The 27,947-nt window shown below is 31.4% G+C and overlaps 3 long non-coding RNA genes across 4 annotated transcripts; 2 read left to right on the top strand and 1 right to left on the bottom strand.

Moving 5' to 3' along the window:
• The first annotated feature begins 13,990 nt into the window (after positions 1-13,990).
• On the top strand, positions 13,991-15,672 carry LOC129001366 (uncharacterized). Its single transcript, XR_008491436.1, has 3 exons — positions 13,991-14,026; positions 15,083-15,139; positions 15,514-15,672. It is a non-coding gene; the product is annotated as an uncharacterized LOC129001366 (long non-coding RNA).
• A 3,005-nt stretch (positions 15,673-18,677) lies between these two features.
• Positions 18,678-19,678, top strand: LOC129001379 (uncharacterized). 2 transcript variants are annotated; one of them, XR_008491449.1, is made up of 3 exons: positions 18,678-18,743; positions 19,173-19,229; positions 19,563-19,678. It is a non-coding gene; the product is annotated as an uncharacterized LOC129001379 (long non-coding RNA). The 2 variants fall into 2 exon arrangements; XR_008491448.1 differs by having other exon boundaries at positions 18,710-18,787.
• Positions 19,679-24,853: 5,175 nt separating this feature from the next.
• LOC129001354 (uncharacterized) lies at positions 24,854-25,827 on the bottom strand. Its single transcript, XR_008491425.1, has 3 exons — positions 25,722-25,827; positions 25,282-25,338; positions 24,854-24,969 (listed from the first exon to the last, which is right to left on the bottom strand). It is a non-coding gene; the product is annotated as an uncharacterized LOC129001354 (long non-coding RNA).
• Positions 25,828-27,947: the final 2,120 nt, after the last annotated feature.

The following is a 27,947-nucleotide window of genomic DNA, read 5'->3' as shown; positions in this document are numbered from 1 at the left end:
TAGCTTCGCAATCTGAAAGCTCGATGGGAATCAATGTCGATTCAAAATCTGCGTAGATTACTAAAGGTATGCGATATTGTTGAACAGTATTGTTAAAGACAATGTTTGATTTACTAGGATCTGGTAATTTGATTTTTACAGTATCTTTTTGAGTGCATAGAAGTTGATGTTCCAATAGCCATCGTGAACCTCCTCTTTCCAAAGATTTATTTACATAACAAAAACACCTTTTACATATTGTTTTTCTTCCTTTATATTTAGACAACTGTTTAGATACAAGAGCTGCAAAGTCTTTGATATATACATAATGGTTTATATCTCCTTTATTTATAAGGAGCAAGTCCGTATGATCTACACGTTCAGACGTTGTAATTCGCAGAGGGTACACGTTGTTAGACGAATCTAAAGCAAAAACGTTTACGGATGCATTTGGGTTTTGTTTTTCAAACTTGGAGATACATGATAAAGAAACGGGGTAGGTTACCCCTTGGAAGTTGTATTTATGCTGAACATTGTGATAGTGTCGGCTAGGATTTTTTGGAGTATTCTTAACATATTTTGCAAGCATCGCATATTTAAAACATTCGTTATCTTCGTTTTGCACGTTGATACAAGATTTGGTTGAGCTTATTTTCTTTGGTAGAGGGATGTAGCTGCTTCCTCGAATTCCATACCCATGTTTGTGTACTCTGATGTCTAGTCCTGTTATGTCTAACAAACCCCATCCAGAACCTCTTCCTTCATGTTCTTGTAATTTAGTCAAGAGTTCCTCAAAACATTCAGATACAACTTGTTCAATGTCTGTTGAAAACATAGCGGTTCTATTTTTTGTAAGGAAGCCTCTTGGAGAAATTTCATTTTGCGTGTTTGTAAACGTAGCATCTAGTAACAGCCCAAACTTTATAAAATTTAATCTTTTTAATTCACTCTGCAAAGTATTTACTACCAACCTTTTTGCACTTTTCATAAATTCTTCAAGTTTCAATTTCGCATTATCAATCTTAAAGTGTGTTACAACACTACCAGGTAGTGCATGGGCGTGTAATTCTACCTCAACTGGTGGAGCTGGTGCATAATGAATTACACTTGGTCTTGAAACTTGGTGGTGAGCTAACATTTGATCTATTGCTTCCAGTTGTTCTTCTTCATTTTGATCTATTTCAATTCCAACTCTATTATGTTCAATTTCTTCATGAATGGCCAAAAGCAACGCATCTTTAAATAATGCTGCACAAGTATTGCATCGAAACATGTTGTAGGTAGGATCTTTACCAATAGTTCTTGAAAATTCGTGTTGAGCTAATATATGATCTATTGCTTCCAGTTGTTCTTCATTCCTATCAATTTCTATTACGTCTATATTATGTTCGATTTCTTCATGAATGTTTAAAAGCAGTTCATCTTTAAATAATGCTTCACAAGTATTGCAACGGAACATGGTATGGGTATTAACTCGACAATAGTTCATCCGTTAATAATGACACCCTACGAAATCGTCTCTCTTTTATACCAAATAAGGTGGAGGGAGGTAGGGGAGGGGGTATAATATCTCTAAGTGGAAGGGGATAAACTAGGATATTTTATGTTTTAAAGTGTGACTTTCAAAATCAAACCAATTATCTTCAATAGCTTGTAAGTAGGTCAAGGTCAAATGATAATTTTTTTTTTAACAAGAATACATCATTAAATGATTCACTATAATAACCATAAAATGAACTATTCTAATTTTTTTTGTATTTTTTAAGTCTAGTCTTTAATACAATTTATTCAGATTCATCATCAGAATCTGAAGGAAATAATCTACGGCAAACAGGATAAACCCCTCTCGCAGCATTCGAAATTAGTTCTTCTATATTGCTACATCTTGGAGTTTCTTGGTGGTTAAAACTTTCCATTTCTTCTAAGCATACATTTTTGTAAATGTCCAAAGAGTCTGGATTTCCATTCATTAGTTTAGAATTACTCAACTCAATTTCTTCCTCAAATGTGTTTTCTGCATTATTTTGTTCATTAGCATCTTCTTCATATGAAACATCCAATTCAAATTCGTCTTCAATTTCTTCATCTTCTTCACTATCGTTTTCTTGAGAAATATTAAATAACATATTCAGTACGTTAGGAAAGATATTCTCTTTGGGTGCCATGGTCGAAGGTTAATAGTGACTGATGGTAAGAATGTGAATGACTTATAGTGTGACGGACCTCCTTATATATCCATTAAAAAGGGTGGGAGAAGGAAGGTTGGAGTAAGAGGTGAAAGTATAAAAGATTGATCATTTTGCTATGAGATATATTTATATACTACATTATTGTTCTCATTACAACTGTTTCACTCGGTTTTTAGTGTGGTAAGAAGTTAAAACACATTTTTTTATATTCCCATTATTGTAAGTGGAGTTTCAGACAATCCAAGTGATACAGCTTGCTCCAATTGCAATTCTAGGATTCTAATGTATTTTATGGTTAGTTGTAGAGTTTTAAATTTGGAATCACTTCTTTTTACAAAAGGTAGTTTACTTCGCAATTGTTCATATGCAATATTAAGTATTTCATTTCTTTTCCTCTCTCTAGCATTCCTTGCCTCTTTCCTCATCTTGGAACACTCGTTTCGAGTTGAAATGGAAGTGCGATTGACATACGTTGAAGAATCTCTCTCTTATATAGCCACTCTCCACTACTTTTTACTATTTATCATATAAAAAAAGTATGTTCAATGTAAGTAACTTCCCCCTCCCTTCCCCATCTCTCTTGGAGCTGGGATGTATGACAGGGTTAAACCAATAATAATAAAAATAAAAACTTAGAATGAGGAGGGTCTCTAATACGAATGAGAGTTTCCTCATCCAGGGTTGCATGTGTACTTACTCCTGATATCACTAAAGTAATAATGAACTATAGTTCGGCCGCTTAGAAAACGACCTGTGCGCTAATGATAAACCAATGCTAAAGGAGGTCGCTTTCTAAGCGGCCGAACGTGTACATGTTGCTCGAAATCGAACAATTGCAAAGAAGTAAAGTAGTTATTTAAAAACAAATAACTTATTTAAAAACGATTAAAAGTCATAATTTCCCATGAGTTTAAAAGACTCAACTCATAGATTACGTACCTAACAGTTACATATCATAAATATTTCTTGTAAATAGTTTATCATATTTCAAAGCTGATCTGGTTTTAAGTGTATTCTACAAATGTTTCCCACTTATGACCACAGCTGTCTTATATATGATTCCCTCACTTCCCCCACCGACAACACAAAGTGTTTTTTATACAATGTAAGGATTAAAACTCACATTTTTCAGAAATCATTGTTTATCAAAACATTAGAATTAACTTAACTTATTAACTTATGTAATAGTTTAGTTTAACATTATGTGTTTCTTTTGTCTATAAAACGAATCTAGGTCAAGGTCATAAGTAAATTAAAAAAAACCCCAAAGCCTAGTGCATAACTATTTTGTTTTACCATGCATGAAAAAAACACGGAGTAAAGAAACAAACTACTAAAGCCAAGTACTAAAAAGCCAAGTGCACAACTGTATTCTTTTAACATGCGTGAAAGTAATAAAGGAAAAACAAACTATGATAGCCTACTACAAAAATCAATTGCTCTATCATGCAAAGAATAAGACAGGATGAGAGGTTGGTATGGTTGGTATATGGAATTTTAATTTATTTTAAATTGTCTTGCAACAATCCACTGGCCATTGAAAACGCTAAGGTTTCTAATCCTCTGAGATATACGTAAGAATGATCAAACATTATGATTTTTTTAAACAGAATTTGAAATTTTACTTATACAGGTAAATTAGTTTGAAACATTGCAAGAATTTTAATTTCAAAGATATGTTAGTATTTCTCCATGTTGATAAACCACAGGTCACTTAAAATCGCTAAGGATTTTTTTTTAGATCCGCTGGGTTTTAGACAAGGATTAACACTGTTTTACTTTTTAATTTTGTTAAACAATTTCAAAGATATGTTAGTGTTTCTCCATGTTGATAAACCACTGGTCACTTAAAATCGCTAAGGATTTTTTTTAGATCCGCTGGGTTTTAGACAAGGATTAACACTGTTTTACTTTTTAATTTTGTTAAACAATTTCAAAGATATGTTAGTATTTCTCCATGTTGATAAACCACTGGTCACTTAAAATCGCTAAGGATTTTTTTAGATCCGCTGGGTTTTAGACAAGGATTAACACTGTTTTACTTTTTAATTTTGTTAAACAATTTCAAAGATATGTTAGTATTTCTCCATGTTGATAAACCTCTGGTCACTTAAAATCGCTAAGGATTTTTTTAGATCCGCTGGGTTTTAGACAAGGATTAACACTGTTTTACTTTCTAATTTTGTTAAACAATTTCAAAGATATGTTAGTGTTTCTCCATGTTGATAAACCGCTGGTCACTTAAAATCGCCAAGGATTTTTTTAGATCCGCTGGGTTTTAGACAAGGATTAACACTGTTTTACTTTTAAATTTTGTTAAATAATTTCAAAGATATGTTAGTGTTTCTCCATGTTGATAAACCACTGGTCACTTAAAATCGCTAAAGATTTTTTTAGATCCGCTGGGTTTTAGACAAAGATTAACACTGTTTTACTTTTTAATTTTGTTAAACAATTTCAAAGATATGTTAGTATTTCTCCATGTTGATAAACCACTGGTCACTTAAAATCGCTAAGGATTTTTTTAGATCCGCTGGGTTTTAGACAAGGATTAACACTGTTTTACTTTTTAATTTTGTTAAACAATTTCAAAGATATGTTAGTATTTCTCCATGTTGATAAACCTCTGGTCACTTAAAATCGCTAAGGATTTTTTTAGATCCGCTGGGTTTTAGACAAGGATTAACACTGTTTTACTTTCTAATTTTGTTAAACAATTTCAAAGATATGTTAGTGTTTCTCCATGTTGATAAACCGCTGGTCACTTAAAATCGCCAAGGATTTTTTTAGATCCGCTGGGTTTTAGACAAGGATTAACACTGTTTTACTTTTAAATTTTGTTAAATAATTTCAAAGATATGTTAGTGTTTCTCCATGTTGATAAACCACTGGTCACTTAAAATCGCTAAAGATTTTTTTAGATCCGCTGGGTTTTAGACAAAGATTAACACTGTTTTACTTTTTAATTTTGTTAAACAATTTCAAAAATATGTTAGTATTTCTCCATGTTGATAAACCTCTGGTCACTTAAAATCGCTAAGGATTTTTTTAGATCCGCTGGGTTTTAGACAAGGATTAACACTGTTTTACTTTCTAATTTTGTTAAACAATTTCAAAGATATGTTAGTGTTTCTCCATGTTGATAAACCGCTGGTCACTTAAAATCGCCAAGGATTTTTTTAGATCCGCTGGGTTTTAGACAAGGATTAACACTGTTTTACTTTTAAATTTTGTTAAATAATTTCAAAGATATGTTAGTGTTTCTCCATGTTGATAAACCACTGGTCACTTAAAATCGCTAAAGATTTTTTTTAGATCCGCTGGGTTTTAGACAAAGATTAACACTGTTTTACTTTTTAATTTTGTTAAACAATTTCAAAAATATGTTAGTGTTTCTCCATGTTGATAAACCACTGGTCACTTAAAATCGCTAAAAGGATTTTTTTAGATCCGCTGGGTTTTAGACAAAGATTAACACTGTTTTACTTTTTAATTTTGTTAAACAATTTCAAAGATATGTTAGTGTTTCTCCATGTTGATAAACCACTGGTCACTTAAAATCGTTAAGGATTTTTTAGATCCGCTGGGTTTTAGACAAGGATTGACACTGTTTCGTTCAAAAATAATTTAACTATTGATGTAAGTTGGAACTATTCATGTTTCAAAGATCGTAGGTCATGTACAAGCTGCTAGAGCTACGTTTCCGCAAAATCTTTTCCACATGAATTATAACAACCCTATGCTTCGAATTCTAAAGTTTACGTAAACTTTTAAGATAGAATGGTTGGTGTACAATTCCATTATTTAAATTTAGAACCTAGCCATAAATATTTTACGATTAAACTTAACAGTAAAATAGTAAGCAAGTATTACAATGTTGGTCAGACATTGCAATAATTCTTACATTTTACACAGTTCACCTTTTGATGTTCGACCTCAACTATCAAACAATGAACTGTGTAAGGATGATGGCGTGCGCAGTCTCTTTTATAGACAGTAGGCGTGGTTTTACTAATTAATGCGAGGGGCACTTCAGTACGCAGACGACACCCCATTGGTGTGGGCGTGGTCTACTCAACCAATGAAATGCGGGGGGGGGAAGGGGGGGGGGGCAATACACATGGGAAAGCGAAATGGCGTGCATAACAAACCGAATTCGAGAAATTGCAATGTATTCCAAACCTTAATTTAAAACGAATAATAGTCGTAATTTCCAATTACTTAAAAGAGCCAACTCAAAAATGTTGTAATCAATCACTCGGATACAGTTGTTATCAAAACTGAAAACATACGTTTTTGTGTGTATCACGTGTTTACTACGAACAGCTGTAATTAGTATTACGAATTATTCATCTGTTTAAGTAAAAAATAATCTTTTCTTCATAAGAAATACATTGAGATTTTTTGATGACCCGTGGGGTAAAGCCTGAGAACTTTTATTACAGGAATTTGTGAAAAAGGGCGTCTACATAAACAAAAAATGCTTAATTTTGACACATCGTTTGTAAAAAAATTCGTTCATTATTAACAGAGGATTAGTGTTTCGTAGAAATCGCCTTCACGTAGTAGGAGGGAATAGAGCTACAGAAAATAAACATGTGAAATGCTCGTTACTCAAATATAAATTAGCATTGCAATATGAATAACCTCTAGATTATGTAGAATAAATAATAACCAGCCTTAATCTTCAAGCTTCTAGCTAAAAAGAATCAAACTATACCTTATGTATATTTATATACAATTAATATTTACCTGTGATAATGAAATGTCTTGAGAACTGCTGAAATATTCAAACTGAAATATACGACTGAATCTAGCTGCAAACAGGCTAACTGTAGAATATTACTTTTACCATCCTTTCACTATTTAACAATTAACTAATGAATGTTTGCAATGGTCAAATAGTTTTACTTTATAATGTTCCAGATAGAAACGTTCTGAATACAAAACTTTAAAGATCTAGCTTGCTGCGATGTTTTTTACTTCGACGTAAAAGAACCAAGTAAAGAGTATTTTCTCAATGACAGTGGGGTGATTGAACGTTTCAGCTCTCTGGATTGGAACATTGCATAGATGAGCATAGATGTTCTATGTTCTATCACGAAGAACGAACCGTTGAAACACATGCGGGCGTTACAGGGATCTTCACTAACTGGAGAAGCTACCGTTGAAACAATGAAATTACCAGTACCCGCATTAGTTTTGGTCTACACGCTTTGTCAATTCATTTTGTTTTCATTTGAATTAAAAGGATATTTTTCAGAATTGGTTTTAAAATAACAAACAATTTGCAAGTCAACAATTTTGTTAGGGATTGTACACAACCTCTTGATGACACGTTGTAGCTTACGTGATAGTGTTAATATAAATATCTCACAGTAGGTTTATATAATGTAAAAGATTGTTTGCTAAAAAACGCAAATTTGCTTTAAAATTAATTGTAGATAACAGTATTGAAGGAAGGGATTTTATTTTGTACACATTGGTTGTTTATACAATACATCTATATTGTTTGATTGGTAAACTCGCATAGAGTGGTTACACTAGAAACAGACAAATTGAATCCAACAATTCAGAGTACAATAATAACAACATACAAGATAACACTATTTTATCCACTACAGATAATATTCCTCATCTGATCTACAACAAACCATTACATCAAGACACTCATATATTCAACAGATATATATACATATATATATATAATATCATCCAGTTTAAATGGATCCGACTTTAGCATGGAAGTGTTAGATGTATTAGAGATACTGGATGACGGTGAAAGAAACCGTTACATGTGAACGTAGTTAACAGTGAAAATAGTGAACGGTGAAAATAGTTAAATTAAATAGCTTTCTGTACCACAGGTAGCAATACAAAACCAAAAACCACTTTCCACTAATTTTTATCGCATAAAGGACAAACATAGAACAAACAATAAACAGAACTGGACATTGAATTTTATAAATACAAACAAGAATATTTGATAAGAGTTGGCATTTGTTTTATTAAATAGTAAATAACTGTGTAGATAGTGGGAAATTTGGTTTTTTTTATATAGCTTGATCGCTTTGTACATCTACCATTATATGTTTTACGATTTGATTGGTAAACTTGAATACCAATTGTGTCACAAACTGTTATAAGAATTATTCACAATTTTTACTGGAACATTCATTGCTATATATTACTGTTGATTTTGTATTGAAGCGATTTTTTTATGTATATGAGTGGTTATTTGTTGTAGATTAAACAATGTGTAGTATACCAAGTGTTTGTTATTTGAAAAAACCATTCGAAACATATAGATTTGAATGAATGGGTGAGTCTTGTTGAAATAGAAATATCAAGGTACTATGTTTAAACCGCGGCACGTAGTTGTAATTAGTAGAGCAATGCTCTGCCCGCATACCGCCAACTGTTAAACAGCTGATACACCTTGCAGGATTAAAGTGTTGTTTTAGTTTGGATCTGAATTTTATGTTTGTAATAGTAAAATAATAAAATAGTGGTTATATTAAGTTTTATGTACGGAACATTGCAAACCAAAAAATCAAAAAACACTTTTTCGTAATATGTACATAATAACAAACTTTTCACTTAACGATCTCATAAAATGTAAAGACAGAAGTGGTAATAGTTCAATTGCGACTGTTTGTTGTATATAAACAATGATTCTAGGTAGCCATTAGAAAAAACTATAAAAGAAGGTTTAAGATCGGGTCTCTCATCAGTCTGTTGTGAAACTAGCTAAAGACAACATCTTATTAAAAAAGATTGTTTGCTAAAATCAGTAATTTGTATTAAAATTAATTGAAGATATCAGTATTGAGGAGGGTATTTTTAGCTTATACACCTTGATTATTTATACATGTACCAGTACATCTATATTATCTGATTGGTAAACTCGCATAAAGTGGTTTCACTAGAGACAGACAAATGGAATCCAACAATTCAAAGTTAAATAATAACAACATACAAGATAACACTATTTCATCCACTACAGATAATATTCCTTATCTGAGCTACAATAGAGCATTACATCAAGACATTCCAGAACAAATAAATATAATATCATCTAGTGTAAAAAGATCCATATTTAGCAAGGAAGTGATGGATATATTAGAAAGACTGGTTGACGGTGAAAGAAGCCTTACCTAACATTTGAACATATTTAACAGTGGAATTAGTTAAATTGAATAGTTTTCTGTACTACAACTAGCAATAAAAAAACATTCAAACAGTTTCACAAAAGGACAAACGATAAACAGAAATACGTTGGATTACAATACAACCAAGAGTAATGAGAGTTAACATTTGCTTTAAATAAATAGTAAATTATAGGGTAAAGAGTGGGAAATTTGTTTTTATATAGCTTGATCGTTTGTACGTCTAACATTAAGCAATGTACAATATACCAAATGTTTGTTATTTTAAAAATCATTCAAAAACATAACGATTTGGATGAATAAACAAGTCTTAGAAATATAAGGTACTATGTTGCAAATGTGGCATATGGTTGTAATTAGTGGAACAATGCTCTGCCCGCATGTACCGCCAACTGTTCACGAAGAAGTAGAAACACTGTGTACATTACTTTTCCATACCAGTTAAATAGCTGATACACCTTGCAGGATTAAAGTGATATTTTAGTTTAGTTCTGAATTTATGTTTATAATGGTGACATAATAAAATAGTGGTTTTTAATAAGTTTTCTCACAGAAACATTGCAAACCAAAATCCAAACACTTTTCGTAATATGTACATAATAACAAACTTTTCACTTGACGATCTTATAAAATGCAAAGACAAAAGTGGAAATATTTCAATTGCGAATGTTTGCTGTATACCAGATAGCAATCATAAACAGCATAAAAGAATGTGTATGATGGGTCTCTCATTAGTTTGTAGTGGAACTAGCTAAAGACAACATCTCATTAACAAAAAATTATATCGCAAACATTGCAAAGGTAACATGTACAAATAGTTATCTCGCACAGTTTTATGTCGTATATATAGCTAATTTCTCAAATTTAACAAAATTCCTACTATGTTTCCAATAAAAGAAACAAACTTTGAGTGTATAATATGCATGGACAAAAAAATCGTAATTTACTCTTCTTACCAATGCAAACACTGTTTCGCTTGCGACATGTGTGGATGACAATTTGACAACTGTTGTTACTGTAGTAGATCTCCTATAACTTCTATGATCCAAATGTTTAGTTTAGCTTAGATCTGTATTAGGTTTAAGTTTTCAAAACAATTATATTCCTTTTATGTAAATTTTGATTTTTCAATAAAGAATTAAAAATCAGCATATCGGTACTTATCCCTTTACCGATATGCTGATTTTTTTTTAAACCACAACAATAACCTTGAAAATATCGATCCACCCTAGGTCTGACACGTCAACATGACGTCACCATGCCGTAACCCACCACACCACGTGCTAGGTCACGCACCATTACCACCAGATGCTTAACCGTCAATTAAGCACCACATGGCTCTTGTGACGTCACTCCTCAGCAGCCCTATGTATCCACTACTTCCATGAGCTACATCATGGAAATTTATACTCATTCACCAGTCTCACATAGTTATTGTAAATGTTTACAAATAGTATACGATATTAACATAAACACGTAGTAATATAATTCTAAAATAAATCACAAACGAGTCGAATTATGAGAATGTAAGAACAATATAGAAAACAATAGGCCTATACGAATAGTGGGTCTAAATGTCTCAATTGGTAACTCTTTTTGTAATTCTTCGTGTATTCAGTCCCTATGCAGGATTGCAATTAGTTGCGAGTCGGTGGCTCAGTCGGTAGCGTCGCGGGATCGGACCCAAGGCAGCGGTGTAGTGGGTTCGGATCCTGGTTACTGCCACTAAAATTTATTAGCACAGTTCACCTTTGGACTGTACCGGCTCACTCCTTGCTTTGCTGTAAACGATCCACGCACGGGCGCTTAGTGTATGTGGACGGGCAAATACAAGGTTAAAAGAGGCCGCCAACCTCTTTTTTTTAAAAAAAAAGGTGTGTGTTGTCCTTTGTGTAGGGTGGCCTAAAGAGACACAAAAGACCACAAAGATGCTATCAAAACGTAGACAGCAGAATATTGATGACGTCATCACCATCTGGGAGTTCACCTTTGTGTTGACGTTCCGTGTCGAGGAATTTTATCTTACATGCTGGGAGTTTTATCAGAATTACAATGATACTATGTATATTAGTTCCCTGCAATAAGTGTACAGTCTGTTGTACTGCTAAAGGTTTTACGGTAGTACAAAGATTTCGCCGGGATCATGATGTTAAATAACTATTCTTGAGCAAATGTTCACTTTACTGAAATTATCAGTTGAGGTAACACCCAACAGGAAGATTGGGTTTTAATTCACAGTGAACAAGCAAGGTCCAGTGTTCTGTGTAATGGACTTGGGCTTGATAGATCCTATACAACAAGGCGATGGTATATTAAATATGTTTTCTGGATGTTAGATTGTATTGGATTATTTACAACAAGTGAGAGACGTTTACGACAAATCCGAACATCTCAATAATCATAAAACCAATAAGGAAAAGGATACAAAATTGTTTTTATGAGCAAACAACATGAAGATACGAGATTATATTTCAGTGTAGAATCTGGTAAATTCATACCATTCTATATTCTAAGCATATGTAAATTAAATAAAAACACTCACCCAATAATCTACGGTGTATACAACAAAATTCCCTAAGCAAAATGTTTGTAGATATAAGTATAATCGATACATAGTGCTAAGTAGGCGATTAGCACTGGAGAGTGGTTTGAAAGAGCTTTTTACACATAACGTACTCAAAACAAACTCAATTATTAATGTTCACATCCAGTGCAAGTGAACTATCCGAAAGCTGTTAACATTGCAAAGTTATGAGGGATTAAATTTTGAGTTTTAACTCAAACTAAAAGTTAGTCTAACTTTGAGTATTAGTCAAACCGTCAAACTGACATGTTTCTAAGTTATAATCTCATGAATTTCAGTTTTATGACGCTTACATAAGCTAAAGTATTATGTTAACTAGTCCATTCGCTTGGAACGGTGTTTTATTTAAACTGCATTTAATATTCGATTTAATATTTAATATCTTTGTAAATAAGTAGCTAACTATAAACTAAGAACTAATTTAAAAGTGTATATACGAATCAATGTAAAATGCCGGTAAAATACATACAAACGGGTAAAAGGTCCTTTACGGTTACAATCGTGTATTTAGAATGCGCTTTACGTATTCATTGCATATTGAAGTACATGCTAAGTCTGCCTGGATTTACTGCCTGGTACTACCTGGAAAGTTTTATTTTATTTGGCAAGTATTTGAAAATGATGAGTAAAAATGGCCATAGCCTCAAAGAATACAAAGAAAACAGCCATAAATGTCTGGTGTGTTAATACGTTATATTCAAAAGACAAGAAACCAAACTCTCAAGTTAAGACGTAAATATGATAATGTGATTTATCTGAAAAATAATATACCGATTATGTTTGTATGACACTACTTTTACCAATGCAAACAATTAATGCGCCACTGTTTTGACCTGTCTTTTAAATAACATGCTGTAATAGTATGTATGTAAATAAGACAACAAAAGTGATTCTAAAAATGGTTTCAATGGAGAATATCATTGTATAAATATTTGGTGAGAACATGAATGAAATTTTCGTTTGTTTGATCTCTTGCATAACTTTGGTAAAAAAACGATGCTTCCAAACAATTCTTTTTACTCGTAGGAATGACATTTATGGGGTGGAGTATTTTAACTGAGAACTATGAATTCGGTTATTCTGGTTGTTTTTGCGTGTCACGCGGTATGATGATGTCACTAAAATTAAGGGATGAAACTGTACTTTATATCCATTAATAAATAGGTTTGAAATGTACGATTGTGTTTTGATATGACTATATGTTAAGGTTAAAAACATGTGTTAGTATCTTTTTTCGACTTAACTAAAGGAAAAGTGCATTCAGACGCTTTCCGAAGAGGTTTGGACGATAGCATGGGTTGATTGAGGGGCAAGTTTGATGATTACTGGTTTTAACTCTTATATCAATAAAGTGCACAAAACGCGAGCAGAGTTTTAATACATATTTTCAAACAAAATTAACAAAACACGGATATATTTTATATTATTACAATTTAAAAAAAATCTTGGTTACACCCTTCAAAACTGATGTAACAGGGTACCAGTATATTGGAACTACTAGCAAAAGCTTTTCAGTAACATGTTTCACATTTAATATTTTCTAGTATTAACCAGTAAAGTGCGCTGGTGGCAGGTACGTGGTTTATGCTTTTATTTTTTACAAGCCATAGATACATTTTTCATAAAAATTTTGGGCAGCTCAGTGGTCAGAGTGATTGCTTAATGCTATAAGATTGCTATAAGATGTGCTGTCACAGACAAGGGAAACAAAGTTTTATTTCCTTAGTCAATGATGCTGTACAGCTATCTTTATGCCCCACATTTACATTCTTGAACACATATAATATTTATATTTTGCCAAGCAATATCAGATCGCATAAGTTAATATGTTGGCGGAAAAAAACTGTTAAAATATTAACCCGCAGAAAAAACCCATTATCCTATTTTAAATTCCAACTATAAACTATTTTACGGCGCATTAATTTCAATATATATAAGATAATGCAAATTAATTACTTACCTTATGAGGTCGTAAACATTTAAACAAAAAAGATTTTTAATTGACCTTTGTCAAAAGGAAATACCATAACGAATTAATAACACGGTCTGTTTTCATTTACATCATAAAATACTTTACGTTGAGGGTTTCAAGAATCTATTTTAAGGTAATACTAATTTATTTTATAATTTTTTAAAATTTATTTTATGTCCCAAAGATTTTGTTATAGTACTATATATAGCAGTATAATATTTAAATAGGCTCATAAAATTAAATGCGTTTTTCCAAATTTTACTTTTTAGTGTGGCTTTTTTAGTTGCAACTTATTATAACATTTTCAAATAAAACAAAAGGCTAACTAATAAAATCGTTCGCTTTCTTTCATAATTATGGATAACATAGCTAACTTAATTTTAAACACATAATTGCCTAAATGTATGTTAAATAAAAAAGGAACAATCAAAAGAATCATTTACAAATGGCCGATTTATACTAATACAGTAACTACAATATTTGATGTATTTATGAAACACATTATGATAACTTAGAAAACAAGTTAGGTGAAATAGTAGTAGGCTTTAAATTGGATTTATTCGTAAAATATTTCAGCTCAATTATTGGTCCTGTAGCCAATGTAATATCAAAGTTACTCTCAAAAACTTTACTTTTTTACAATTTTCGTATTAATGTTATAAATTATTAGTATGAGTATTTATTTTAAGTACAGCTTTAAGTTTTACTTTCCTTGAAATACAGGGTGGAAAAAGTCCTGGGACAGTTTAATATAAAAACATTATATAGATGTAGAGCTACAAAATTTGGTACAAAGTTACTGGACATTAAAATCATTATATTACATTATTCGGTGCCTCCTCAGAAGGGCGGCCGGCTAGAAGTCGGGAGAAAATCTCAAATTTGGGCATAGGCTGATAGGTACAGCAAATTAAAAGTATTTATAAGTATAATACAATGCTGCAAATTTGCTTGAATTTAAGATTTTTCTCTTACTATCCCAGAGGAGGTATCGTTTGACTGATTAATGTGTATAAACCATTTTAATGCCCAGTAAATTTTCACCAAGTTTTGTAGTTTTGTCTTTATTAACTTTTTTAATGTTTAGCCGTCCCGGGACTTTTCCCAGCCTGTATAACTGCTTAAATTTACGCTTGGGCATACCGTCCACCCTAAAATTGATACATCTGGCCATTCAATTGTATTTCAGATGAGTTTTGCATCAGCTGTCATTGTGGGACTCGCTACCTTTCTAGCATTCGTTGATGTAAGTATAAAACGTTATTATTAACTGTTTTATGAAATGTTCTGACTTTTTTATGTAGTTCTGTTTAGTACTTGATACGTTTATTTGTAAATAGAGTAATAGGTGTCACAGCCATGTACTTAAAGACGGTATAACCTTTTCAGAATTTCACCAATTTTAATTTAGTGTTATAATATGTCCACTGAGTAAAAAAATAGGCTCGTTTAGTAATATAATTGGTATTTTTTTACTGACCTAATGTGATGCATAACTACATGTTAAGCAAAAAAGTAATTTTTTTAGGTTTTTAATATAATAGTATATTGATAACTAATGTTTTATAAAATACAATATCTTAATTATTCATGAAGTTAATTGTTTTTACTTTTGTTTAGTTCACGATTGCAAAGCCTGAACCTGAACCAAGTAGTGGACATAATGCCTCATAATCTCTTCTCTTCTTAATATAAGGATAAATGTCTCTTGGATCTTACGCAATAGAAACTGCACTTGTGTTATGATCAAGAGAAATAAAACTGTATAAGCTTTAAAAACGTGTTTTCTTAAATCCTGGATATTTCAAACTGGGTCATGAATAACTCACTTATATTAATGTCGAGGTACACTTCTGTAATCTAAAAGTTAAATGCTTACAAATATCTGATATCAGGTATATAAACAATGTTCAGTTCGAATAATCTATACTTTTCCTCTATTATAAGTATAAAATACAAGTCATTTTACGTCCTGTAATCCAGCTACTAGGAGGTCACGAGTTGTGGATATTTATAAGCATGCACTGTGGATGCCATACTCCCTGGTGTGGATTAACGTCCACACTAGTGAGTACTACGACCATCCGCAGTACTATATTGGTAATTAGACCAATTCGGCAGAAATGTGGTTCGGAGTCCACTATAAACAGTAGGTCCCTTATTAGCCATTGGCTGGATGGGCTATTAATTAACAGCTGTGTCTATGAAACATGTTGGCCTTAGTCACTAACAAGACTACAAGATCACGCCACTCAACCTACATTCATCTTTATTAATTTACACTTGGCTTATCAACTGCTTTTTTAATCGAATTTAAATAACTATAATAACAATAATAACAGCTTAAAATAATTTATATTTAGCCAATATGCTAATATAAGTATTGTAACAACTCGTTTAAAGTATAATACGTCTCTTGGGACTAATATATTATTACGGTTAAAACTAAAAGATTGAGACTAAAACTTTATAATGTTTATAGTAATCAGGAAATACATTTTTCCTTCATACTTTATAAAAACTCAGAATAATATATTTATGAAATATGCGTGTTCAACTTTCAATGCTCAAATATAACTTATTTTGGATTGCTATACTTTCTTTAAATCTATGTATACTTTCTTTGAAACTAATTATTTTCAATTACACGAAGTATGTAAAAAGCCTACAGAGCATGTTTGCACTTAAGATAATTGATACCTTCACTATACCAAAATTTCACAACTCATTTTGTGTGTTTTTTCCAAAAAATGATAGTTAGCTAAAACCATTGTAATGATAAAAACAATGACTAATTGATAAAATACCGTTCTGTTGTTAAATAAATCGAATATCTTTACGATTTAATATTAGGTTTATTCCACGTCAAAAGGACTTTCCTCCACTCCACTTTCTTTTCTAAGATAAATATTAAAATTATGCCCTTGTTTGCAATAAATGAATTCTATGTATTTAAAACCAAATGTGTAATTTAATAAATTATTTATTATTTTTGATCGTATAAATTTGAAAGAAAACAGTTCAGGTTGGTATTTCAATATATTTGGTATAACTGTTTTCATCCACTCATAAATAAGAAATAAAAAATAGTATCTTGATAATAGTGGTAGTTTATACTAATATAATATTGAAAGAAGAGATAACAAGTCTGGTATTAAACGTGTCGTCAACAAGGTTAAGGGTGGCTTTTAATATGATATACGAGATTGCAGTTTAGCCAATGATAATACCACTCTATAACTCAGTCCAGATTAAATCTGCATTGAATATTGAGCAGTGTTATAAGGGACTATCTACATGTCAAATTATTCATTTAGGAAATTAATATTGATTATTATTATGATTCACAAAAGCATATAGTTTATGCCTATCTAACTCCCTTCAAAACTGATGTAACGGGATACCAGTATATTGGAACCAATAGCAAAATTCTTTGGAGGTTCATTGTTGGAGATGGTGAATGTTGTTCAAAGATTAATTGCGAACATTTTCCATCAGGATGGTAAAAAAATCACAATATTTCACAATATTTTGGGATCTGGAATCTGATCCTACCCTCAGGCTATAATCCTTAACTATCACAGTACTACTATCAATACACAAAAGCCCAACCTAAGTTATAATACCTTACTGAGAGTAGTAGTCAAATATATGTACAGTATAGCAGTAAAGTAATGATACAAAATGCAAAACATAAACAATACAGTCTAATTGAGACTTTACCGTAGAGCGTTATACAATAACGTTGTGTATTGTTTTTACCATTGTGATGGGAAAAGTCCGCAAAAAACCTTTGAACAATAATGTCAAAAGCTGTTCAGTAATATGTTTCTCATTCAATATTAACAAGTATTAAGCAGTATAATGCGCTGGTGGCTGATACGTGGTTTGTCGTCGTATTAGTTACAATCTAAAACCGTTTTATTTCTTGAATCAACTATTTACCATATACAAATATGGGCAGCTGAATAGTCAGACTAATTGCCTAACTGCTATTAATTGATTAATGAGGGTACTTTAATTTATTACATGTTCAATATTTGTTTATTTATATCATGTTGAAATACATTTATTGACTCCTAGCAAGTAAATATAACTGTAGGATTATGATTTTGTAAAGTTTATTGTTACAAAAGTCCCAGGAATTTATTAATTCATATTCGTAATTAGTTTATCAAACTATTTTAGGTATTTGCTATTATAGTAAATATTATTAGTTAATATATTATTTGAATAACAATAAATGAAAATTTGTAATTAACATTAATTTAAACAAAGGTTTATATTTTGTTAATTCAAGTTATTTATTTGATTTTCAACCGGTTATTGCCTACAACAATTTCCATATTTCCATAATTTCCACCTTATCACTTTGAACTTATAAAGTTTATACTGCACGGCTTTTAATATATCCTTTTGGCTATTATTCTTGATTGAATGTGATATATTTGATTACAGTATTTATTTTGTTACTATCATCATATTAATATTGTGCTTATCTACGCCGTTGGCATTTTGGCTTCAATGTTTGCACAGCACTGTAAAAAAGTTGTCCCGCAGAGGCAAACCAATTATATATTTTTGAGATTTTAAATTATTTATAATTATTCGATGGGGCTTAAATTACACTGTAAAAAAAATATTTTATAAATGAAATTATTACTTACTTTATGGGGTTGTAAACATTTAATTAAATACGATTTTTAATTGACCATTAACAAAACTAAATACCATGAATAATTAATAACCCGGTATGTTTTAATTTACACCATAAGGTACTTTACGTTATCTTTATTACTAGCTATTTACAGTTGGATTATCAGATACATTTAATGACTATTGAAGAAAAGGTATAAATATTTAAACCACCAAAGGATTGCTATTAATTTACTCTGTGAGTTTCAAGAATATAATTAAAGGTAATACGTGGTCTAATTAGTTTTATGGACCAAATATGGTATTATTGAACTATATATAGCATTCTTATATTTAAGTGTGTTCATCACATTAAACAATTTTTGGCCCAAATTTTGGGTTTTCCTCTTTAAATGCAGCAATATTTTTATAGTAAACAAAAGGCTAAATAATACAAAACGGTTACTAACGTTCATGATAATAGAAACACAACTATCCTGTTATCAATTACCATAATCTTCTCAATGATAAGGATAAAAAATAATAGAATCATTTATAAATAGCTGATTTATAGTAATATGACATTTGTGATATTCATACATGATTTGATACGTCTGGACGTAGTAATAAAATGTGTATTACAGATGTATTTTGCATCAGCTGTCATTCTGGCATTTGCTACCTTTCTAGCATTCGTCGATGTAAGTATGGAACATTGCTAATACTTTTTTTATTATATGTACTCAGTTGAGTTCTATTTCAACTTGAAAAATATATAAAACAAAATGTATAGTGATAAACATTACATGTGTAAGTTCAACTAGTCCAAACTTATTTAGGTTTTTTATCAATTTTAATTTAGTGTTAAATCAAATAAAACAACCTTTTTTGTTAGGAATATTGTTTGTAAGTTTTTTTTTCACTGGTTTTATGTAATGTAACGGGTACGATTTTTGATATGAGTAGCTTTTTACCTGTGTGTATCAGTATTGAATATAATATCGATAACATATTAAGTTCCTGTTTTTGTTTAGTTCACGCTTGCGAAACCCGAACCGAAACCTGCAACCGGAACTATGTCTTAAATATAAAGGAATGGAAGCTGCACTAGTGTAATGATCTTGTTAAATAACATTTTATTAAAATAAAACACGTGTTTTTATTGCATCCTGAAAAATAAAAATTGATAGTACAATTAGGACTCCACTTTAAAACTAAAACGTCATAATGATCATATTATCATGTTAATAAATAATAAAATAGTTTCCCGTTTATCCTCTTTAGAAATATACAAAAAAGTCTTATAAAATTTGCATGTAAGATCTTCAAGGCTACAATATTACTTTTCAAATATTATCGTCCAGGATTGGTCACTATAATCACTTTAAAATCGTCCAACACAGCAACTGATTATACAGTACATTTTCGAGCTAAAGATGATTGTTTACTTGATTTTAACTTGATTTTACATTTTACACGATTTGTTACAATACAAACGTGGTTAGGTTAACCAGTTACAATGATAAAAATATTAATAAATTGACAAAATACCATCCTGTAGTAAAACATTTGATATCTTTACGATTATTTAGTGGGATTGTTCTACAGCCAAATGGCCTATATTCTAAAACGTATGTTTATGCCCTTTTTGCAATAAATCTAGCTCGTGCGTCTCAAGTGATTTAATTAATTATTTAGTACTTTTAATAGTGTAATATTTAAATTCAGATTTTTCAGATAAGTACAGTATTTAAAAGCCTTTGAAAAACAACAAACGAAGTATAAACAATCTAAAGAATTATTTATTACTCGTAATCGTATAAATTTTAAACAAAACAGTTCAGGTAGGTATATTAGGCTAATAAATATTTGGTAATAATGTTTTTCATACACTCATAAGAAAGAAATAGAAAACAGAGACACTTAATAACTGAGGTAATTTTTACTAATGTAATATTAAAGGAGGTAATAAATAATCTGCTATATTGTATTAATCGTGACGTCAACAAGGTTAAGGGTGGCTTTTAATATGATAAACGAGATTGCAGTTTAGTCAGTAATAATACCACTCTATAACTCATTCCAGATTAAATCTGCATTGAAATTTGAACAGTGTTGTAGGGAGTATCTACATGTCAAATGATTCATTTTGGACTATTATTATGGTTCATAAAACATAGACTTTATGCATTTTACAATTAGTATTACGAGAAACACAAATATAATTTAAATCATTTTAACAGAATATTCCAGCCCACACTACATTTTTTACCAAACCTAAATAGCTAGACTAGGTAGCTAGGTAGCTTGTACATTCACCAGCCTCAACCATGTGGTTTGTACCTTTAGACCTAAATTAAATTAAGGGTCTTTTAGAATCGATCAACAAAAGCTAGTCAGTAATATGTTGTGCTCTAACAACGTTATGTACCACTTAATAGGTGAGTTGGTGGCTTAGTCGGTAACGTCACGGACTTCATGTCCAAGACAGCGATGTCGTGGGTTCGGATCCTGGTCACACCCCTTGCTTTGCTAGACACGTTCCACGCACGGGCAGTTAGTCTGTGTAGACGGGCAAATGCAAGATCAAAAGAGGCCGCTAATCACAAAAAAAGATGTATGAATTGTGGTCTTACGTTTCGGCCTCGATATACCTACAACAATATTATTATTATTACAAATGATGTTCATGATTTCAAACATACATAAAATATAGTTTTATTTGCTATACAAAGAAATAAAATGGTTACAACTTTTGAAAAACTCAAAAAGTTTCGACACAGATACACAGAACTGTAAATGCTCGATACGGGAACCCCTTGTGGTACGACAGATGTCAATAATGTAGTCAAGCTCTTGCTAGACTTTGAAAAGTGTGTCTTGATCTATTGTTTCGATAGCATTGGTAATCCGTTGCTGGATCTCAAGTATGCTATCTGATAATGGTGGTGTGTACGCCTTATCTTTGATGTATCTCCACAAGAAAAAAAATACAGGGGGTGATGTCCGGAGATCTTGTAGGCCAGTTCAGGGGTGTGTCATTATTCGGACCACCGAGCTCGTTCCATATGTCAGGCAGCACATTGCTAAGTTCAGCCCTACTACAAGTAACATTCAAATGCAGCAATTTCTCTTAAATTTCAAGGGTCACTTGCCAATATAGTGGTTACTAGGAGGATCATCGTTAAACCTGGTTCTAAAGTGTCGTTGCACACTAATAACAGTTAGTGTAAGTTGTTAATGTAATATTACAACTGGCAAAAAGCTTTCCTGACTTCAAATTCAACCATGACACAACACTTACAACAATTGACTTGACAAACAGCTGATATGCACCCAAACCAAGAAACTTTCTGAGTTTTCATTTCCAATGGTACCAACTGAAATAGTCTTGGAACAAATTAACCCAGTAATATTTATAATCAAAATCAGGAACATCATTTGTAATAACCCTGTATAAAGCACCATCCTCAGGGTTACTTGATTCTCCACAAATGATAAATCAAAATTTTATTTCTTATCCGTGCGGAGTCAAATTGACCTGTGAATGGTGCGATACGTCAAGACCGAAACGTAGGATAGTGAGAGTAATGATTCGGTCGATAACCAGAAGACAACAATTCTAGAATAAGTGGACCGTGGAAATCTAGGAAGAACTTAATTTATGTCGGCAGTGCTTACGATAACATATTTAGACCAAAGTTTTACTATATATTTAGTAAGTCAGTATAGGGAATTGAATATACCCATCTAAAATATCCATCGAAGTAGGCCCTACACCATAAACCTTGGTATTGCCAATGTCATTAAACTTTCATACGCTGGGATTCACCTCGCTGCGTCAATCATTTGGGAATAAGGCTGCTGCTAGCAAAACGAGAGGGATTTAAATAGTTAGGGAAGATAAAATAGATAATTTATATTATTATTTTTAGTTAACAGGTCTTAAATTGTCAGACAATTTTTGACATTATAAAACCTCAGCAGTTGATTAATCGAGCAAATTTACATGCAGGTCTAAACAAATTTATATTCTTTATTAAGGGTGGACCATTTAAAGTGTCACAATAGCCTATTTTTTATTATTAGAAGCACAGTTAACTTGTTATTCGACGATAACCTTTATTTTAAAGATGATTTTTGAAAGGTTTTGAATTTCAAAAATATAACCACCGTTACCAAATAAACTATAAATGAAATCTTTAATATTTCTAACTCATCATTGGCTGGTTTTATACATATGTTAACAGTTGATTGAACTTTCAATAAACTTTTGTATGGACTTAACATAGGCTCGTTGATAAATGTTAAGACCTTTCGATGGAAAAAAATTGATTTGGAGAACACAACGATCCAATTCTTTTCCTATTTTGATTTTGATTCATTGAAATGGATTACGTCCAAAATAATTTTGGAATACAGTGGTTACAGTGGTTTGTAGTGAGTCGGTGGCTCAGTTGGTAGCGTCGCGGACTTCGGGCCCAAGGCAGCGATGTCGTGGGCTCGGATCCTGGTCACTGCCGATAACTTATCAGTACAGTTCACCTTTGTACTGTACCGGCTCACTCCTTGCTTTGCTGTTAACGATCCACGCACGGGCGCTTAGTCTATGTGGACGGGCAAATGCAAGGTTTAAAGAGGCCGCAACCTATAAAAAAAAAAAAAAAAAAACTAAAACAACTAGTTTTTTTACTCTGTATCCACTTTTAGGAGGCCATCATTTATTTGTGTTATTTTATAGAAGATAATTGAGAAAAACAAGAAAGTTTTTACGTAAACAAATTATATTCTATACGGTTTTATGTTTAAGTTGGTTTATTAGTATACAGTAATAGCCAATTTCACGTTATCAATTCATGCTTTATTAACTAAACGAAATGCGGCAAAAAGTAAATATAAAACGGTCTTGATGTAACGGTTACTTAGTCTGTTTGACTTAAAGCAAACAAATAACATCAACGTTTGTTGAAGGAGCTTGAAATTAAACACTGCTAACAGGATCGAAATGCAAATAACGCTTTTGAGATTTTCCTTTATAAGATTCCTTTTAATTGTTGTTTACATTTAATTTACTTCTTCGCACATGTATTCAAGCACTTCATATGGTAGATGGTATATATGCATTTTTGAAGTTTTGTAATAAAAAATCATAAGCGTATTAGTATGTAGAATTCATCGTATCCCAGTTGTGATGAGTATACAAATGTTGTCTTCTCGATTGAAGGGTTTCGAAACACTTTGGTTTCTTAATGGTTACTTTTCAGCATTATTACTTAAAAAATAAAAATATCAGGTATCAAAATTTGGCACGCAAGTACCAAATTTGGACAAAATTTGATTTCAAAGATTTTCTATGCAATTCTAGGGAAGATTATTTATTTTGCCTTCGGCACTGAATGATTTGTTATATAGCTGCTCAAAAAAAAAAAACATAATTATATAATTATATTGATAGACTATATGTTTGTAAACCTTTTTGTGTATGAGCTATGAACATGTTTATTAATACAGGATTTACATAAACGTAAGATTGGGTAATAGTTATTCGTTCGTTATGTTGTATTTACACTAAAGTGCACCAAAACATTAAATACAGCAAATTCCCCTTTTTAACGTATACAAACCATAACTTGTGTTTTATTTGTTTGGGGCTGAACGGAACTAAACGTTGCCAACAATACCCCACAAATTAAACATTTTAAACTCCGTTTTCCAGTTTTTACAATAATCTTCACCATATTTGTAACTGTGATTTGAATTTGGGTTTGGCATTAATATCTACAAAAACGTATTTAATTTAATCTTACGATGTGGAACTATAAAACTATTTCTAATATTAATATAATTTTTTTAATTTTCTATTTTAAGTACCACATTTTATGTTTAATAATAAAACTCTTCTCATGTTTTGTAAACCTAATCAATAAAGGGGATTAAAATAAAACCAGTACAATTATTCTCAGTCAACCCAAGCTATCGATTAAACATCCTAGGAAAGCGTCTCGATACAAGTATCCTTTGATTAAGTTGATATAAAAATCTGATACCAACACAGGTTTGTCATGCCATGTAGTCATACCAAAACACAATCGTATATTTCAATATGTGATTATGGTGAAACCAGGATGATAATAAAAGAAAAGCAATATTTTAGCTTGACGGTTTTACATGCAAAATTTACAAGACTTTTTTATTCACACATTTTTATAGAGGAGGGAAATGTTTTTATACTTTATTTATATGAGCATTATAAAGTTTTAGTTTTAAGTGGAGTCCTAAATGTACTCTCAGTTTGTATTCTTCAGGATGCACTAAAAAACACGTGTTTCATTTTCATAAAATGTTATTTCACAAGATCATAACACTAGAGCACCTTCCGTTCCTTGATATTTAAGAGTGAGGACCTTGGCTTGGTTGAGGTTCGGGTTTTGCAAGCGTAAACTAAAAAAATAGGAACATAACATATTATCGATATTATATTGAATACTGATATACGCAGGTAAAACTCACTCTACATACATAAAAACAATGGAAAAAACTAACGAACAATATTTTTACCAAACTAGACTGTTTTATTTAATTTAACACTCAATTAAAATTGATAAAAATCTAAATAAGTTCGGACTAGTTGAAATGTATAAATGTGACGTCTATTGATATAAAATTGGTTTTTATTTAATTATTTATCAGGTCAAAATGTATCTTTATTGAGTACAAATCATAAAACAAGGATTAACTATGTTCTATACTTACATCGACGAATGCTAGAAAGGTAGCAAATGCCAGGATGACAGCTGATGCAAAATACATCTGTAATACACATTTTATTACTATGGCTTAGATGTATCAAATTATGTATGAATAGCACAAATACCATATTATTATAGTCAGCTATATGTAAATGATTCTATTATTTTTTAATTTTATCATTGAGAAGATTATATGATTGATAACAGGATAGTATAGTTATGAGATAGTGATTTATTATTATTAGAAGCCAGTTTTGGCTTCTATTATCACGAAAGCTAGTTTCAGTTTTGTATAATTTAGCCTTTTGTTCCCTATACAAATATTGCTGTATATAAAGAAAAAAATTTTTTAATGTGATGAACACCCTATAAGAATGCTATACATAGTACAATAATACCACCTTCGGTTCATAAAACTAATAAGACTGTTTATTTTAATATTACCTTTAATAATATTCTTGAAACTCACAGAGGGAAGTTATACCAATCCTCTGGTGGTTCAAATATTTATATGTTTTCTTCAATAGTCATTAAATATATCTGATAATCCAACTGTTAATAACTAGTAATAAAGATAACGTAAATTACCTTTTGATGTAAACTAAACAGACCGTGTTATTAATTTGTTATGGTATTTAGTTTTGACAAAGGTGAATTAAAAATTATATTTACTGAAATGTTTACAACCTCATAATGTAAGTAATAATTTATTTATAAAACTATTTTTATGTGATATAATTTATCGAAAAGTATTTTAATCTAAAAACTAAAAAACTATAATTGGCTTGCCTCTGTGGGACAGTTTTTACATTGCTGTGAAAAAATTTAAACCTAAATGCCAACCGTATGGATAAGCACAACATTAATATGAAGATAGTAACAAAATAAAGACTGTAATCAAACATATCGGATTCAATTACAAATAGTTGCCAAAAATATATTTTAGAAACCACGTAATATAACATTTATTAGTTCGGGTATTAAGGTGTTATTTATTAGATATGGAAATCGTTCTAGGCAATAGCCGGTTGAAAATCAAGTAAATAATTTAATTAATAAAATATGAACCTTTGTTTAAATTAATGTAAATACAAATTTCGTATTTATTGTTATTCAAATCCTATAATCTAAAACAAGCACGTGTACGGAAAAACCTTTATTTTCATCCGAGGATTTTAAATTTATTGTGTAATTTGGGGTATTTCGCCACGAGAAATCGTTTGGGGTTGGTCACAAGGCTAGGAAAAATCCTGCTTCCACCCTACAGCCCTTGAAAGTGCCCATGTTAATTTCAATACCTTTTGTAGCTGCAGTTAATGAAACAGCTCATATAGGCTATTCATATTTCAATCTATGTATTGTATAATGACTTTAAAAGGTGTATTAACATTGATACATTGATACCACATTGATACCAGTACATTATAAATACTAATATATTAACTAATATTATTTACAGTATCACAAATACCTGAAATAGTTTGATACACTAATTATGAATAAGAATTGATAATCAAGTTAATAATTGATTAAGAAGGTCCCTGAGACTTTTTACATAATAAACTTTACGAAACCATAATCCTACAATTATATTTACTTGCTAGGATTCAATAAATTTACGTGAAATACGATCTATAAATTAACAAACGCTGAACATGTAATAAACTAAAGTAACCACATTACACAATTTATAACGATTAGGCAATTAGTCTGACTTCTCAGCTGCCCATATTAGTATATGGTAAATAGTTGGAACAAGAAATAAAACTGTTTTAGCTTGTTACTAATACGACGACAAACCTCGTATCAGCCACCAGCGCACGTTACTGGTTAATACTTGTAAATATGGAAGGGAAACATATTACTGAAAATGTTTTGCTATTATTGCTCAAAGGTTTATTTTGGACATTTTCCATCACAATTTATTTGCCACAATTTATTTATTTTATTTAAAAACTGTGGAGGAGGAAGAACCAGTAAAACTGCTCGGCTTTTGGATAGACTCCAAATATAGCTGGAATTCCCATATTGAAAAGGTGTGTGTGAAGCTTTCCCGTGTGGTTTATCTTCTGAGAAAACTGAGATCAGAAATCACTCTAACTTATCTGATGACTGTTTATCATGCCCTATTTCACAGTCATATTACATATGGCTTGGTCCTGTGGGGTCACTGTTCAGCTGCGCAACAGGTCCTACTACTGAAAAAGATGGCACTTCGGGTGATCACATTTGCGGGATACCACGACCACTGTCGCCCGATTTTTGAAGAACGGCAGGTACTAACTGTGTTCAGCCAGTATGTGTATAACATCCTTGGTCTCCTGAAGGAAGAGGAAACTGACTTTGATAGAAGGAGAGACCAGCATACTTATGAGACACGGAATGCAGTAGACTTGGATATGCCCCGATGTCGTCTAAGCAGATCTCTTAAATGCTACCCACGATACGCTATCAGGATTTTTAACACGCTTCCCAAAGCTATTAGGGACTTGAAGATTAAACCTTTCAAAAAGACCCTCCTCAAAGCACTGGTGAAAAGGCCGTTGTACTCGTCGGCCGAGCTTGAAGAGCCACTCTTTCCATCCTGATTTTGACATATAGCTAGACCTAATTAACCCAAACCGCCATGCCACAATTTTTCTGTAGTGTTTGTAAATATTAGTTTTTGTA

The sequence above is a fragment of the Macrosteles quadrilineatus genome, unplaced genomic scaffold (assembly GCF_028750875.1).
Source record: "Macrosteles quadrilineatus isolate MER2022 unplaced genomic scaffold, UCM_ALF_1.0 Scaffold_8__2_contigs__length_117827958, whole genome shotgun sequence".
NCBI classification, from domain to species: domain Eukaryota; kingdom Metazoa; phylum Arthropoda; class Insecta; order Hemiptera; family Cicadellidae; genus Macrosteles; species Macrosteles quadrilineatus.
The sequence above is the reverse complement of the archived record's forward strand: the minus strand, read 5'-3'. Positions and strand labels throughout refer to the sequence as shown.